The sequence below is a fragment of the Anneissia japonica genome, unplaced genomic scaffold (genome assembly GCF_011630105.1).
Source record: "Anneissia japonica isolate Jap-2015-1 unplaced genomic scaffold, ASM1163010v1 scaffold2756_len2360902_cov194, whole genome shotgun sequence".
Taxonomy (NCBI): Eukaryota; Metazoa; Echinodermata; class Crinoidea; order Comatulida; family Comatulidae; genus Anneissia; species Anneissia japonica.
This window is the reverse complement of record NW_022719050.1, coordinates 1780542-1786617: the sequence shown is the minus strand read 5'-3', so window position 1 is coordinate 1786617 and position 6076 is coordinate 1780542. Positions and strand designations below refer to the sequence as shown.

The window sequence follows — 6076 nt, the reverse complement described above, 5'->3', positions numbered from 1 at the left end:
GTAAAGTGTTATTTTAAGTGTTTTAGTTGGTAACTGTACATTATGGTTTGGTAATTTAAGTAAACACAATCACAGTAACATTCTCAGAATCTCAGAAAATCATTGGATCCGATGTTGACAGCTTTGTGATAACCTCAAAAATAAATCTGTAATTAAAACTGAAATTAGATATCATTATTAAAGACCTTTCCCATCATGTACTTTGAATTCACATTTAACATCCGGTCGCCTACCTTACACGCCCTAAAACGTGCAATATAACTCAGTTTATTTCTACAATGCTTAAACTTTGACAAATAATTTTCCTTTTGAAATTCTTGTGCATTTTTTTCTTTTTTTAACCATCCTTCGTATTAATTACCAGTTATAGCATCAGGAAAACGAATTTTACTTAAAGTAGTGTACGGTATTTTGTATTGTAATGTTATGGACATTGTATCAAAATAAAAGAGAATATAAAAACATAAACAGAAGATGCCACCAATGATGATTAATATTTTATACGTTTTTTCACTAGGGCTGTTTTCTCTATTTAAAAGCAATCAGCTTCGTATATAATACTTTTGTAGGCCTATCTACAAGTGATTACATACAGTTCTTGCATTTGTATTCAAAGAAAAAACACTTCAGAATTTTGTCGGCGAAATTTGTGTTTATCTTCCGCTAGTCTGACCAGAAAACTTTTCACCTAGTAATAGTTCTGTGTCTAGTACTGACTTTGTTTTGCCATACTTTTTCGATGACGTCACCTGTGTATTGCAAGCCACCATTTTGTTGGGAGTAGCTCACTGCGGCATTCCTGAGAACGTATTATATAACGTAAGTATATTTCCTTGTAATTTCATATACTTTTACATATTGTATATTATGTAGAATAGCTATTAATGACAATAAATTAGACTAGACCTGTGCTAGGATAGTTGGGTTCCAAGTCTAGGCAGCCAGGCTAGGCCTGCTTTCGCCGTGCGGCACGTACTGACTAGTAATTAAAATCAAAATGACGAGACCTCCCCTATCTATCCTAGCTAGCGAAGCGAAAATGATAGCTAGTCCAGGCCCCTAGGCCTACCTGATAGACCTTCGGTTTGTCTAATGATTTTAATCTTAGTTTTGATATAATAGGCAGGTTGTACTATGCCTACATATACTTTTTGAATGCAGCGTTCATATATCTGTTTATTATTTGCTTCCTGAAATATCGATTTTATCAATGAATGGTCTGTGATGAAAAGAAAGAATTGAATTGTGGAAACATTCCAGGAAGTACCGTACTCGCGCCAATAAGCGCCCCGTTTGAATAAACACCCCTCGTTGTTTATTCATTTTTTAAAACAATATTTTGTGATTGATTTTTTTTTTTGAAATGATAATCTAACTAATCCCGAGACTGTAGTTGGCATGATTTGAGCTGAGGATTGGATTTACATTTTCTTATGTCAATTTCAAAATGAGGATTTTTTTTCTTGACAGATGGAAGCTTCCTGGACAGTATCTTTCCAACTTTCCTCTTCTTACATTTGTCTACTTCTCTTTTTCTTTTCCTGACAATTTAGTACATTTTCATGTGAGTTTGCAATGATCCTGCTAATCTCAATCGGCAGATGGCCAACAAGCTTATACACCACCACCACCACTAATATCAACTGTTGTTGAAACTAACAGCATTCTTTTCACTAGCCATGCTCTCTGGACGATTATCTTTTCTGCACCAGAACCATTCGTAATCTTCGGTTTCCAGATGTCCTTACAATCTTTTTTTCATTCAAAAAGCGGCCATTGAAATTTCCAAGTTTCCAGAAGACCCCCTCAATTTTCATGTATTTCCATAAGCGCCCCCTCAATTTCCACTCTGTTTTCATAAGCACCCTGTTTGAATAAGCGCCTCGTTTGAATAAGCGCCTCTTAAAAAGTGCAATAAAAGCTTATTCACGCGAGTACGGTGCCAGTGTCATCACTCAGTGAGAGTACAGTAGGTTAATATTCAATAAAGCCTTCATGGTAAAAGTTGTTAATGTAACTGTCATAGATGCTATAATTTAAAGACCTTGTTGTAGCTATGGGTTTTGAAGATACAAGTGGAAATTATGTAAACATTTTTTCTGAGATTGCAGTTAATCTACTCAAGGTACAATGCTACATATAATAAAAGGCCTACTGTAGAACTGTTGTTTGTGGCACAGTCCGTAGGTCGAATCATACAGGATGACCCAGACTGAAAAATAATTACTGTAGGGTCTCTGCCGGGGATGCTCTGTTAACAAAAAGGCTTATAATGAAATCGTTATTGTAAGGGCCGATTTAATCATGTGTTAATTCTTAAATCTGATTATATTTTAATATCCCAATCCAATCTATATTTCAAATCAGAAATTAGAAATTGGTTTATGACTAGTGTAACAGTGCTACTGCCAAAGAAACAATAAAACTTTCAATCTTTATCAAATTAGTACATGTTCCAAGTATACTGCATGTTTACAGCATTTTGAGGGTTGCATCGTTGCGTCTTACTACCACCCAGTGGCTCAGTGTACTGCTACGCTTGAAAATCAATGCAGACTAACACCTACAAGTCAATCAACAATTCTACTGTAGTTAATTAAATATTATATTGTATTGTATAGATATACTAATAATAATATTGTCCACACGGTTAAAACAAATAAAACTGTTCTGTTACAGTATATTAATACGATGGATAAAAATTGAACAAGCAAGCTTGCATGCAAGGCCATCGTCATCGATCCAGGTCTCTGTGTGCGGTTGTTGTTGACATGCACTTCCACAGTATTTTTTGTAATTATAGGTCGATCTATTAAACTAAAAAAGGTATATAATTATTGTCAATAGGTAATACGAAATTGAATTTAATAGCAAATCAGAACCTGCTGCTGCAGAATGGGCCTATGGTGCCTCAGCTAGGCTGCATAGAGTAATAATATATATTAATGCTAGGCTACATTTGGCATCGGTGAACGTTGTAAACTAGGCCTAGGCCAAGTCTTAACCTACTTATATAGCCTGTCGAGTGCACCAGAATAACACAATACAATAATAAATGTTTGAAGATTCCTACTATAATATTTATCAAAACTTCGGTCTCCAAAATAAATCCATGTTGTTTATTGATAATCATTGTAACACCGTCTCTAGATAGGCTAGGATATTGAATTAACTATCAACAATAAAGTGACGTGAACAAACTTTCAATGCTCATTTTAACCCAATGCTTAACACAACGCAATTCGACACGTACACAACGCAACGACAACGGGTAAAATGCGTTGTGATTTTTTCAATAATACACTGTCCAGAACTGTATATGAGGCACATTTTGCTGGTGGGAATTTATAAAAATTGATTCTCCCTCCCTCAGACCACACTGTACAGTTCTTTGATTGCCACATGACGAAATATGCTGGGACAACCATGGGTTTAAGATGGGGATAATTAGCATTTACCTACATATGATATTGTTTAACCTCTAATTATGAGCCTATTTACCAGGATTAAATGGGGCATCTGTACAATGTTTTTTTTTAATGAATATACATTATTAGTAGTGATTGAACTGTGAAGAATCCTGGAGTTGGAAGTTGTAATACAGTACTTCTTTCCCAATTGAAAGGTAACTGTAGTTTGCAATTCTAGTGTCATGAGGTCAGAACGTGTGAACATCAATGAGAAGAGAATTGCATCAATTTACCTGGTTTTTAAAGCATTTCATAGATTTTATACTATCGTCATGTAGTGACAAATTAGTTGCTATTAGGTAGAGTTATGAATATACAGTATATAAAGGGGGTTAAGGAAATTTAAACAAAAAAGTATAATTAAGCTGAAATTCAATTAAAAAAATGCATGGAAGAGGAAAGATTTGCTTTACTACGGAAATACTGAGTGGTAGTCACAGAAGATGAATTTATTCCACTTAGTTCTAATCACAAAGCACTGTGATTTTTCTTTTTAATACATTTAAAATAACTTTTTCTGAATTACTGCATAATTACAATACATTGTTAATTAATGATTCATATTGTTGTTAACGAAGCAGAAACTGAACTCAGAAGTGACTGAATAAACACACATGGGTAAACCTTTTAAAAACACTATCGAACAACCTCTAATTTCACCTGATAATTAATATTCAGTGTTGAATTGAGGAAAGGAGTGAACCATATAGTACGTCAGTCTAGTACGTCAGTCTCGCTGAAAACTATTGATTGAGTATACTCAAGATTATGGACTAGACTATTGGGCAATTGATTTCTGCTCCATGTTCCAATATTTGTGATTAGATTAGTTGCCCAATATATAAATTACAGAGTGAGGAGTGGTTTTGAAGCACAGAACTACACAACATTCGTACAGTGAGATTCTTTAAAGCAGTTTTTGCAAACTTTTACTTCATTGCCTACTTGAGACACCAATTACCCCCATGTTCTTATATTATTATACAATGATTTTACATCAAATGTGTGTATAACAACATTTTGTGGCAGATTGTTCAACATTTTTTAAAACACCGTGGCTAGATACGATACCGTATTTCTACTTTAATTTGCTAAAGGTACAGTAAATGGCATTACTATACGTCACCATCACCCAATGAAATGCCAGAATGTGCGTGACATCATCTTTCAAGCCTGGCATTGCAGATCACCCACGATGAGCGGTGAAACGTCAACGATATACTGGGAAATTAGAACATCAAAAAGTAAAATACTGTACTTAATAAATAGGAGTAATTTATTGTTCCACTCAGTAAGGGTCATGTTAATTATCAAACAAGGACTGACAAATCTTTGAAGAAAAATAAATCTTTGATTTTTTCCCCATTGTGAATTTTGGCCCTCTAAAATGCATTGATCACTGAGCATATGGTCAGCACAACCTGGCAGCTTTGATGCAATATAGCCTGAATATAAAAACAGGGTGACTGACTTATAAAGCAATTAGCCAAGTTCGGACCCTATAGAAAATAGGATCCATTAATTCCTTAAAAAGTTGCCTTCAGCCTTGTGGCCTTAAGGCAATTTTTTTGGGAAATGCTGTTTCAGCCTCTATTTTCTGTAGGGTCCTCAGAACTTCACTATAAATTGCATACTTATTACTATTGTTTAGCGTTAGAGTTGATTAATATTTAATAACGGATATTAATATTATCAGTTGTTGAAAGAAAACATTAATTTCTAATACAGTACCACTACTAGACAGATATACCTTTTTAATCTATAGGGAACAAAGTAAGAATGAACATAAGTTTCCCATTTAAAATTAAAAATACTTCATATATTAAGGTAATAATACACAGTATTACCTCCCTAGAGTCTTTGCACCTTCAATATTTTGATGTACAGTACATTTGTAGGTTATTATTTTCAACTGATTATTAGAACTGTACGTAGAATGCCCTCTACCAGATGTTTAAATAATAATACAGACTACTGTCTAGTAGTTGCGTTGCATTAAATTAAACCTTTTAAATTGGCTGGTAATCAGTTCAAGAATTTTCATAGTTATACAGTATGAGTGAAACGGAGTTCTTTTGATCTGTGTCTAAATTGGAAGTTAAATTCTTTGATCCTTGTGGATGAGTAATTCGGTGTTTTAAATTGAATCTTTGAGGGCTTTAAACTTGCATTTTATCCCTAAGGATGGTTGGATTCAGTCTTAGCATTAGATTCAATTTATTCTTTCTCACATACTATAGTTCATTACAATGAAAAATATGTTTTCTTAGGAAAAGAAAAACATTATAAATTAATTAACATTAAAAGCTGTAGACTCTTATATATATCTCAAAATGGAAATTAAGTATACTCTTAAGTGTGATGATTAAAGGCCTAGATCCCTTGAATTTCATTCTTTGACTCTGTAGTTGGAATGCTATGAAATCTAGATTAATGTGATTTTATGTTTGGAAAGTTATTATTATTAGCCTTTACTGTATAGCCAAGACCTCTATGTGCTTCATACTATTACCCAAATACAGTACAGATAGAAATTATCGCTTCGTATCTGCACGTAACCTCTCGTAATCTGCTCGTAGGTACATTTTAAACGTAGCTACGAACCA

General features: G+C 33.9%; 1 protein-coding gene across 6 annotated transcripts in view; it reads left to right on the top strand.

Moving 5' to 3' along the window:
• Positions 1-729: 729 nt before the first annotated feature.
• The window catches only part of LOC117110726 (talin-1-like), a 94963-nt gene continuing 89616 nt past the window's right edge, over positions 730-6076 (top strand). For all 6 annotated transcript variants that reach the window (XM_033253509.1, XM_033253506.1, XM_033253508.1 and 3 more), the window contains exon 1: positions 730-819. The gene's annotated coding sequence lies outside the window, so the exon portion shown is untranslated. The remainder of the gene's footprint in view (positions 820-6076) is intronic.